Source organism: Lissotriton vulgaris, chromosome 6, assembly GCF_964263255.1.
Source record: "Lissotriton vulgaris chromosome 6, aLisVul1.2, whole genome shotgun sequence".
Lineage (NCBI taxonomy): Eukaryota > Metazoa > Chordata > Amphibia > Caudata > Salamandridae > Lissotriton > Lissotriton vulgaris.
In genome coordinates, this window is record NC_141694.1 from 1,736,718,584 (window position 1) to 1,736,730,861 (window position 12,278).

Sequence of the window (12,278 nt, forward strand, 5' to 3'; positions counted from 1 at the left end):
CTCAGACACCCTGAACGCCCCGAAAAACATCCACACCATACACAAACGGAAAAGGCCAACCTCAACCAGGTCGTAACAACATTCCGGCAACACCCCAACCAGCCGGACTCAAAAGTAACCGCTTCCCGCAGCCTACCCCCACACTCCTGCATTCCCTGCCCCAACCCCGCAACATCCTGCTCACGATCACATCTTTAGTCGGATCAAAACCCAGAAACAAGGCACAGTAAAAGGATATCCCTGCCAATTTACCAGAAATCGTAGCCGCAGTCAAACCCCTGTCAATACAGTCCAGCACAAATCGTCTCAGCCCTTGTTCCACCTCAGACTCAACACCCACGACACAATCCAGATTCCAACCCATGAAAGCACTAAATTCAGACCATGCCAAACGATACGTCCTCCTCGTGGTCTCTGTAACAGAACCTTCCACCAGGCCAATCATCCTCACTCCCCCAAGGCCCAGATGCCGGCCGGCAGCTCGGTCTTGCATGTATCTTCTCCCAGTGCCAGGTGCCGAAACCGCTGCCACTGCGAACGAGACAAAGCATCCGCAATGTCATTATTCGCCCCAGGGACATGCTTCGCCCGAAACACCACATTCAACCGCAGACAAGCCAACATGAACCTCCGCAACAGCCGTAGCACTCTCAGGTCCCTTGCCCTCTGATGATTCACCAGCTCCACAACCGTCATGTTGTCCACATGGAAAAGCACCGACCTGTTTCGAAATTCCTCCCCCCACACCTCCAGTGCCACCAGTAAAGGGAAGAATTCCAAGAAAGCAAAGCTCCTCCATTGTTTGAGCCATGGAGCCGGCCAGCTCTCCGCACACCACCTTCCATCCCAGAAAACACCAAACCCCGCTGATGCAGCTGCATCAGAGTAAATTTGGCATTGCCAGACCGCCCTCTCCTCATCAAAGTCCAGGGACACACTGTTAAAGTATTGCAGGAATGCAATCCAGGTCCTCAAGTCGGCCCTCACCCCCATGGAAATCCTGACTCTGTGATGTGGAAGCACTGCCCCCGACATGGCCATGCCGAGCCGCCTACAGAACGTCCGCCCTGCACGCACTACTGTGGAACAGGAGCCCATATTACTATCGATGCCCAGGCTGCTGGCGTAAGACGCCTCTTAGTTCCCATCCTGAATAGTTACCAAATAAAGAGACGGGCGCTGGAAGCAGGAATCACAAGAACAGGATTTATTTACTCATGAGGAGAGCCTGTCATTTCAGACACGAAACAAGGTGCCATCGGGAGGTGCTCTAACAAGTGAGCTGAGACATCGTCTTTTATACCTTACAAAATACTTGGCATTACAATCACGATATTGTGAAACAAGGAAAAGACATCCCCATAATCCTCGTGTCAATCCTACCCCACATATGTTCACAATAGGGACCCTTGACCTGCTGATAAGAGGGGAGGGTAATCACGCAGCTGAGTGTTCCGCCAATTTTTAGGATGTGTGCGCCTGATCGTAGCCCAGGGGGTGGGGTGGCCAGGATCAATAGTGGGTCCTTTGAAGAGGAGTGACTCCATACAATAAGCAGTAAACAGTATCTCCTGGCTTAGGCGATGACCTCAGACATGTGTGGACAGTCAATCGCGGAGGGAGGGTTTACTAACAGAGGGGTTATTCATGAAAGGAAAGGAGGTGCTGGTCAGGCGCGGCCGTGACTCCCAAGGACAGGGTCTTGCAGAAGAAGAAGGTTTATGACTTGCCCGTGTGAGGGAGAAGGGGAGGGGGGAAGCCAGGGTGTGCACAGGGACAGAGTCGCACAGAGAGAGATCTTATGACCCGTACATGAGAGAGCGGGGGCAGTCAGGTGCAGCTGGGGAGGGCTATGTCAGCTGAGGCAAAGGATGCCTCTTCAAGAGGAAATGGGGGGTTTGCGTGGGTCAAGCAGAAGGGTTGCCTTTCAGGGCAGGGTCGCGCAGAGGGAGAGGGTTTCATGGTCTATGCATGTGAGAGAGGGGGGGTTCAAATACGCGCAGAAGGGAAGCCGGTGATTCTAATGAGCGGGAAAAAAGGCCAGGGTGCCTAGAATGGCTGTTATGTACATATGGGTACGGGCTTTTACTGGCGGAGTGATGCGGTCAATATTTTATGGTATTCATGGTGCTTACAGGGAGAGGAGTGGGAAAAGGGAAATGAACGTCGCTTATGTACATCAATTTTTCTAATTTTCCACAGTCGCCCCTTTTTACATAACAGAGTTCATTTTTGTAATTGATGGGGGTACATATAAACAGGCGCGGTTGAAGAATTAGCATTTGTCAATACTAACATTTGGCATATAATCATGGACAGTTGATGTGATGGGCAGAATGCAGCACATAGGAAATTGCATTTGTCGAGTTCCTAACATTCAAACGCACTACACAGCATAAATGTTTCTGACTTAAAAATGTGACCAATGAACATTTTGACCAAGTAGTTGAGGGCGGAATTCAGTTCAATACGCAAGATCTCTTCGTCACAGTGTCTTTTTAGCAGTGAGCCATCACTGGTAGGCTCTAGTCCGTGTCCTTCAGTTGGCGCTGTTGAGCACCGGCGGTGGAGCTATAGGTCCAGCTCGTATTTAACCTTTCGTGTTGCAAGGTGCGGTCTGTCCTCTGCTGTTAGACCACAGTCCTGTTCCCTAACCAATCCCTTTAGTGGCGCCTTATGCTCGGCACCTATAGTTCCGTGGCAACACCCTATTCCCACCTGAATGCTGTTCTTCCTTTTGGCAAGAAGTCACATGGAAAAGAGGGTGTGTTGTTCAAATAGTCGATAGGAGAGAGGGCGGAGTGGGGTCAGATTTCCTGGGACACACCAATGGGACCAAGGGAGCAAAGGATAACAAGCAGGCAGGCCCATCAATCGGGCTTGAAAAGGGGGACGGAGGCTTCAGGCACACGTGGGTTAGCAGACTGAGGGCTTCAGGGCAGCCCGTCAAGTTTCATTTTCCACGTTTGGATTTGTTGTCTCGTCCCATATCTTGTTGCTCTGCAGCTCCACCTTTGGTCGAGGTCATATGTGTCTCAAGATCTGTAGCCAGGCTGTACGTCACGTCCGACCCTTCTCCTCCGGTGATCGTAAATCTTTGAATAGGTACAAAACAAGCTTTAGAGAACTGGTCAGGAGAAGACATTTATGCATGTGAATTCTTCCCTCAATCCTACGCACTTGGGAGATACGCTCATCGGTCACAGTCAGAGGTTCATTACCAAGCAGTGCACATGTCAGCATTCCTACTGAGTTCATGCCAAGTTTTATTCATCGTCTATTCATGTCACATATGGAGAAAAGTCAGACTCTTATCAACTGTGCATTTCATCAAACTCAACATTTCGGAACCTCCAGGGAGACTCGTCTTTCTAACCTGAGCCTTAACAGTCTAACATTTCCCTTCAAGGCTGGCTAACCTTTTCAAACAGGGCGGGGGCGCTATCATCGAGAGTCAGGGTAAAACAGGTTTTTCTCGAGGGACGACAGTTACTCATGGTCATCATGTCTATATCCGGGACAGCAGCTGGGGTCAATCAAGTGGGGCGGGGATGCTTCGGGCATTCGCGCTTGGGTGCAAAGGGGTGGGGCAATCTGGGCATTGGGGGTCAATCTTGACGTTGGCGTTCGTCTCTGATGAACTAAAAAATAAGGTGCCATTGACATACAGTTCCCCTGTAAAAGGCCAGATTGGGGGACTTTAGTCGTCTTACCTGTCCTTTCCTTCTCAGCCAATTCGAGTTCATTCATTTTGCAGAAAGGAGAGGTAGTAATATGGCGAGATACGATCATTTTAGTTTCGGTCAATTTCGCTGAACACCTTCGCGTTCAATAAGTATCCAATCAGACTGGTGCCGGTGGGGCACAATTTTACCACAAAAAGGAAGAGGAAATAGGGAGACTCTCATAGAGAGTGAGAGTCGTCCGCAATCTAAACGAGCCATTCGGTACACGTATGACATGTAGAGAGAGAGAGAGAGAGAGAGAGAGGGAGAGAGAGAGAGAGAGAGAGATAGATAAGGGGGGGGAGAGAGAGAGAGAGAGAGAGAGACGTGTACGAAAATAGGTCATTTAGTGCGCTCACAACACAGAACAGCAGGGGGTCAGGTAACGGAGAGACGCAAACAGAGGGAGGACATAAATCCCTACAGTACACACACACAAACTCAGACGAAGGAAGACAGTACATGTATTACATATATAAGACATTCACGACAAAACATAAAACTAATATTGGCCAGAAAGATCTATCTTTACATCCTGCGTATCTTTAATATCCTATTTACCTACGTGCTTAGCTCTTTTTACCTTTCCCTCCTTTTCCCTCTCGCTTGCTATCTTTGCGAACGTTCTCAATTGCCAATACTTACGCCTCGGTCAGCCAGTCAGAAATTAACCTGGTGGGGCTATTTACCCACGGTTGGATCTTAAACCATTTTTCAGTTTCTTCCTTTGGTGGGAAGTTCTCCAGGCTGAGGCAACGGCGGGTATGGATCGGGAGAACAGTCGGACAGCTTGGTTATATCTATAAGAGTGTGAGAAGGAGGCGGTACATTTTGAACATCAGCAACATTCCTAACTTCCCAGACGGGTGGTGCCTTGGTAATCCTTACCCCGGCACTCTTCTTTGTCCTTTCCCTATCTAGTCAAACGTCTAGTTACATTATTTAACATGCTATTTCGAGTCAATTTTCGTCATACAGTACCCGTCAAGTTTCTATGTCAGTCCATCCTCCCAGTCGCTACATTCTAAGGAGGAACAGTCATGTCTAAGTCTACGTCTTTTTTAAAAACTTATCAACATAAGGGCTATGCTCATATTCCCTCCTTCCCTTTTCGTCGGTTGTTTGATCATCGCTCTTCCACACTTCAGTCGTCGTTCCGAGGCGACCTGCAGAAGGGAGGAGAAAGAAGGGGGTGGGGGCAGCATTCAAACCACATCAGCATGCAGTAGTCCGAAAATGTTTTTACTTACCACATACTCGACCTATCTCAATGTAGTGCATTTCTCTACCATCTCGGCGTTTAAGCCCAGTGGGACCAGTAGTGTCAGATAGATAATCATTGACGATCTGCGTATCTACATGAGTCACTTGGTCGCGACCCCTTTAGGTTGCGTGCAAGGGTGGCGGTCAGGTGGCATTTCTGTGGTGTCGTTTAAGGGCGTCTAAAACACTTTTCCGGCTGCCTGTGACACATAATGTAGCTGCTAAATATCGGGCCCTTTTTAACCTTCAGCCTTAATCATACTTATTCTTCGCTCACAGTAGTAATACATTCAAAACTCATTAATGCAACCGCTACAATTATACTTTCTTTTTCAAAATACCTTTAATAAAAAGTGTTGATGTACAAATACGGGCCTACAACCTAGTGGACCGGCCACGGAGCAGACTGGAACTGTACATAAGAGGAACGAAGTTGGTGGCCGTTCATTGCATAAAGTGCAGCAGTGCAATAAAATCGTATCGAACTTTCCTACAGGGCAAGCATGATGCATGTCAAGAATTCAGTTTTTCAATCAATTCATTAATTCATTATCCAAATGCTCACTCAGTGCCTACATTACACCAATTCATTGCTCCCAATCATAATTAGTACCCACCCTAAATCAGTTCATTGTCCCAACACATGATCAATATCTGTCTTACATTGCTTTCTTCTCTAAGCACATAATCACTATCCATCTTATCGACTTTCATTGTCCAAAAAGTGCATACATATCTCGGAGCATCAAGATTTGAGCAATCCGGGTGAACAGGGAGTTTGAAAGTTTCGTTTCGTGTATCTGCGCCATTTTGGGCGAGGTCAGGCAGGTTCCAGTATAGTCAGAATGTCTCCAATGACTCGTGGTTGGACCAGAACCTCTTTTGGTAGTTCAAAAAGTTTTCGTAATGGGGTGGCAGACTAACAATATGAATCATCAGTCAAAAAGTGGGGAGGGAGGCAACAATCTTTTCCTACCGGGTCATTCTGGTGTTCCACCGGGACTGAACAAATCTGTATCTTTGCAGGATTTTAGTCATTTCCAAACTGAGGATGGCGCCGGCAGGAGTGCGCCGATGTCGCGACTCCCAGTGAGGGGGACGGGGGCGCCCATGCGGAGGGGTCAGGGGCCCATGCGGAGGGGTCGGGGGGCCCCCCGGCTCTCATAGAATCTTCAAAGTTGAGGAGAGAAGGCATGGGGCGGGTGCCCGTCCCGGGCGAAAGACCGCTTTTCGATGTGGACCCTCTTTAAGCAAGAGCGTTGGGGTGTCGCTGGAAGCCTCCACCTGGAGGGAGGTGGGGGAGGGTCGTTCGCGCCGCCTCCCCCTTCCAGCGACCCCGCGCCGTTTTTCGGCTCCAGCGCTTCGGTATTGGCCGTGCCAGCTATTGAAGATGGGGGGGGGGGGGTCGGTGGCTGAGGCAAGACATCCCCCCCTTTTTTGACATGTGGCGGAACTACCTGAAACTCTCAGGCGTGGTCATGTGGCGGGATTACCTGAAACTCTCAGGCGTAGTCATGTGGCGGGACTACCTGCAACTCTCAGGGTTGTCCGACCTCGCCTTGGCTCCGGTCTTCGTCGATGGCCAGATCAGGCAAGAGAGGGGGTGGGGGGTGGTCGGTGGCTGAGGCAAGACAGCTCCCCCCCCCCCCTGTGGCCTGCAGGGCAGCAGAAGAGGGGAAAGGGAGAGACCTCCACGATTCCTCGGGCCGTCCACCCTACAGCCTCCCCCTCCGACTGCGGCCAGCCGAGCCCTGCACGCATCGAGGCCTTGCCTTCCGGATGGGCGTAACCGCGGACCTGTTGCACTTCGGGAGCTTCCGGAATGGGGGTAGGTACCTATTGGTTTGTTCCTAATTCATGTGACCGTTATTTGGGCGTGGCGGGCAATGAGGCAGACATGTTTGGAGCAGGAATAGGCAATGGAGCCTAGCTACCTCGTGGCTGCCTTGGTGTCAAGCTTGTCTTCCCTCGCCATTTTTATGTTTCTTATTGCGGGTTATTTCTAACGTTTCTTATTTTATTTTTAGCGAAGTTGATAACTCATCAGTGGCCTACTGATTTCGCTCAACTCTTTTTCTTGTATTTTTATGCCATAACCTATTATAAGCTATAGCGACTAGTCCACACTTAATGAACATGTCCTTATTAGGTGTGCCCTCCAGTGGAGCTGGATGGTTCATCTCTAATAAGCGGTCCGGGCTAAACAGGCTACCAATCAGTGGGGAGAAGATAGGCATGACGGATTACAACGGGGACAAAAGTCTGCACTACCTATCTTATCACGGCGGGCAAAGACTAGACAGAATATTTCTATTCTCCGTTGTTTGCAGGCGGTGAATACCTCAAAAGAACCAATACCGAACACTTAATGTACGGTCAATCAAACAATCAGTGGGGAGAATAAGTAGGTACGACGTGTTAAAGGTTTGCGTTACCTACCTTTTCGCTACCTACAAAGAGAGACCTTGTTCTTCCCTGTTTGTAGACAGAGAATCTCCAGACAATAATCCACGAACAACAGTTCGGGAAACAGTGGGGGAGGAAGATAGGCACGACGGATTACAACGGGGACAAAGGTCTGCGTTACCTATCCTTCACTGCTTGCAAAGGGAGAGCCTGTTGTTTCTCCGTTTGCAGACGGTGAATCTCCAGAGGTACCAACAAAAGAGTAATACTAGTATTATCCAAATCAAACAATCATTTCACAATTTGTCGCATTTACGCGACCTTACCCGGACCGGACCGTGTGGGCAGTTCTTCGCCTTCCTCCTTCCAGCGCCCGATCGTTCTCTTACTCCATGATTTTACCGCAGCAGTCCTGTGGGATTCCAGTCAGGACAGTAGGTCACTCGAGAGAGGTCTGTTCAGAATCGGTGAAGTTCATTCAATCGGCAGTCGGACGAGGGCCCTCTCAAGGCAGGTATACTCCGATCATTTAGATGTTCACCTCATCGTCTGGATCTCTCTTACTGGACCCTATGTCACTGATGGACCCCGCGTTGGGACACCAATTGTTGAACAGGAGCCCATATTACCATCGATGCCCAGGCTTCTGGCGCTGTGCGCCTCTTAGTTCCCATTCTGAATAGTTACCAAATAAAGAGACGGGCGCTGGGAGCAGGAATCACAAGAACAGGATTTATTTACTCATGAGGAGAGCCTGTCATTTCAGACACGAAACAAGGTGCCATCGGGAGGTGCTCTAACAAGTGAGCTGAGACATCGTCTTTTATACCTTACAAAATACTTGGCATTACAATCACGATATTGTGAAACATGGTCTATGCATGAGAGAGAGGGGGGGTGCAAATACGCGCAGAAGGGAAGCCGGTGATTCTAATGAGCGGGAAAAAAGGCCAGGGTGCCTAGAATGGCTGTTATGTACATATGGGTACGGGCTTTTACTGGCGGAGTGATGCGGTCAATATTTTATGGTATTCATGGTGCTTACAGGGAGAGGAGTGGGAAAAGGGAAATGAACGTCGCTTATGTACATCAATTTTTCTAATTTTCCACACTACCCTACACGCAAAGTTAAGGAAACCCAGAAGTTTCTGAACCGCACGCAAAGGAATCCGCTTCTCCCCAACTGCCCATTCCAAACATGCCAGTATCTCCGCCACTTTAGGTGCAGGGAGGCGCGCCAGCCACTTCACCGAGTCCAGCTCGATCCCCAGAAACATCAGGCAACAGCTGGGACCAGCCGTCTTCTCCGGTGCCAGAGGCACACCAAACTGAAGGGCCATCCATTGGAATCGCGACAGGGCCCTGCCGCAATCCCCGGAATCATGCCCTCCCCAGGAAGAGGAAATCATCCAAGTAGTGAGGGCCCTCACGGCACCCACTGACTCGCACCATGACCCACTGCAGGAAAGTGCTGAATAGCTCGAAAAGAGCGCAGGAGATGGCGCACCCCATTGGCAAAACCTTGTCCACGTAGATGGCCCCCCCAAACTGCATTCCCAAGAGCGAAAAATCCGCCGGATGAATAGGCAGTAAACGGAAGGCTGACTTGATGTCGCATTTCACCAATTTAGCCCCCGCCCCACACACCCTCACCAGACGGATTGCATCGTCCACCGACGCATAGAGCACTCTAGAATCCTCCTCTGCAATAAAGCCGTTCACAGACTGGCCCTCCGGCCATGATAGGTGGTGTATCATTCTGAACTCACCCTCCTCTTTCTTTGGCACCACCCCCAATGGAGAGATGATCAGATCATCCAAAGGCCAGTCAGTAAATGGGCCAGCCACCCTTCCTTCCTCAACCTCCTTCCTCAATTTAGCAGACACCACACTAGGCAATTCCTTCGGAGATCTCAAATTGTCGGCCCAACGGCGCTCCCTATGACCTTGTTAGCCCACTCTAAAACCCTCTGTGAAACCCCAGAAAAGCCGCGCCGCCGCCTCCTGATCAGGGTAGCACGAGAGCCACGGGGCCATCGCCTCCACCCTAACCGGTGTAGGCGCCCTTCTGTCCAGGGTGGCCCCGCCCTTTGGCGTTCCTCCACTGTTCAGAGGGCGTAGCGAGGGTGAGGCACTGAGTAAGGGCATGTTTCCAGCCGCATTTCGAGCACTCGTTCTTGAACTTACTGGGATACCTGGAACAATACCCCCTATTGTAGCTCCAACAGGCCCCCGTGGAATATCCCCCTGGCTTGGACTGTTGACCCGAGCCGATGGTGTTGGGCACTGTACCTCCACCCGCCCCGCTTTGGGCGGGACGCAGCGGAAAGGACGATACACAACCGGCAAGCCGCTGGCATGTGTGTGTGGACGCAGTGGAGTGCGTGGGCGCCATCCACTGCACCCAGAGTTCCTGATCAACTTCCCCCCAACTCTTCTCAGGATTCGCACTGACCCTGGCTCTAAACTCCTCATCATAACTCAGCCAGGCAAAACCCCCGAACTGCATCTGAGCCTTGCGAATGATGTCCATGTATTTGAAAAGCGCAATCGCCCTGTCCAAATACTTCTCGCAGTAAATGCTGGCATAAATCAAGAATGCTGATGTCCAGTTCTCCATCGTCACTGGCACCCTAGTGCGCCTCGTCAGCTCCCACTCTTCCTTTTTGGAACCCTCCTTAGCCTGCACCTCTCTATGCAGTAGCTTAAATACATCCACAAATTCATGCCTCCAGATCCGTGCCCTGAGTTTCTCTGAGAGATGCGAGCCCAATGGCATTGCCAAATCCATATATGGCAGTTTCTTCGGTACCTTCACTCCTTTCTCCTCTTTACCATCCCCTTTGTCCGTCTGCACCCCCGTCGTCACTGACTTACCGTCCACCTTCTCACCATCCTCAGGTGGACCGCACGATGGCTTCTCCAACTCCCGTACTGAACCATCCCCAACTCCCACAGAGCTGCAAGTCCTCTTACGCCCCCCCCCCGGGGACTGTCATCCCAGGCTGCCCACCAGGATTGGATTCCTCACCTGTGATTGCTGTGGTCCGTTCCCTGGGCCGTCCTCTGGACACCGCCACCTGGACCGCTGCTGTCCTGGCCTTGGTCTTCGTCACCACGGGGGCCTGCAAAACACCAATGTCGCCGTTGTCCACAGCCCCCCTAAGCCTTCTGCGTCATCCCGCACCTCCCCTTCTTCCAGCTCATCACTATCCACTCCGTAATCCAACTCAAGCACCGGTTCCAGATCCACCCGCGCACTCTCCACCTCTTTCACAGCTCTCTTCACACCTTTCTGCACACCCCAATGCGCACGCATGCCAGTCTCCACACGTGCCAGTCTCCACACGTGCGGCAGGAGTGACAGCCGCCGCAGACTGCCCTGCTGCTTCTGTCCTGCGTTTTGGAGCCGTCTTGCGCCCCGCCAGGCACCCCCGGGCTCTGCCGGCAGCCGCCAGCTTGGATCCCCTCCTGCCCCTCAGGTCGCTCCAGCCTGAGCGGGCCCCAGCACCATCGGGCCTCAGAGCCGTCCTGGCCGTCCCTACACCAGCCATCACATTCCTGGGGGACTCCTCCACTGCCTTCTTGGCCCTGACTCGCCTCTGCGCCTCTTCTAACTCTGCCTCCCGTTCCTCTTTAGAGGTCAGGGTAGGAGGCCCCTCAATCTCAGACCCCCACACTGCCCCCACTCTGGCCCTGGTCTGCTCCGCTCACCTGACATCCCGAATTTGATCCAGGAGCCTCTGCAAATCTGCGGGGGTGGGGGCGGGCAATAGCCCATGAAACCAACCCTGGGCGGGAAACAACCCCCTTGCACAGGACCCAGGGCCCACCCCCCCCCCCAACACCCAGAAACCCAGGCACAGAAAACACCCCCTCCTCCACAGGTCTCCCAGCCGACTCCCGCCCCTCAGGGGCAGGGGTGGGCACCCTGGAACTCGTAGACAGTTCGATGGGGCATCATCCCATTGCCCCTTGACCCTGGCCCCCCAGCCTTGACTAACCCCAAGGACAGGTCCTCCGCATGTTCCCCCTCCTCAAAGGCCTGGACCGCCCCCTCTGTCCCAGAAGGGTCATCAGCCGCAGCAGAAAACGGGGTGCCCGGCCCTGCCCCCTCCCCCACCTCTACCGTCTCTTGGGCATTATTAGACAGCTCTATCGGGGGCTCTGTGCCCCCGTCACATTCCCAATCAATCAATTAATCAATCAATCATAACACTTGTATAGCGCACTACTCACCCGGAAGGGTCTCAAGGCGCTTGGGGGAGGGGGTCCGTTACTGCTCGAACAGCCAGGTCTTGAGTTGCCTCCTGAAGGCGAGATGGTCCTGGGTCAGCCGAAGGTGGATGGGGAGGGAGTTACATCTCTTGGCTGCCAGGTAGGAGAAGGATCTGCCTCTGGTGGTGGCTCTTCGGATGCGTGGCACGGTGGCGAGGGCGAGGCTAATAGATCATAGCTGGGGGGTGGGCGTGTAGAAGGTCAGGCGGTCGTGGAGAGACTTGTGTGCGTGGGTGAGGAGCCTGAACGTGATCCTCTTGTTGACGGGGAGCCAGTGCAGGTCCTTCAGGTGGCCGGAGATGTGGCTGCGTTGGGGGATATCCAGGATGAGTCGGGCGGAGGCGTTCTGGATGCGTTGGAGTCTAGTCTGTAGGGCAAAAACTGGAGCGGGAGGAAGGCTCGCGGGGGCAGGCTCTTGCGTTTCCCGCCCCGCGCCGAGTCCCTCGTGCTCCGCCCCCCCCTCGCCCAGTCGCCGGTCCCTGCCCTGCAGCTTCATGCTCCTGACACGCAATGACCGCCGCCGCGACCCTCGCCGAGGCAGCGCGCGGGGTCCTGGTGCACCCAACCCAAGACTGGCCCAACACACCTGGCTGTAGGAGATCTTCT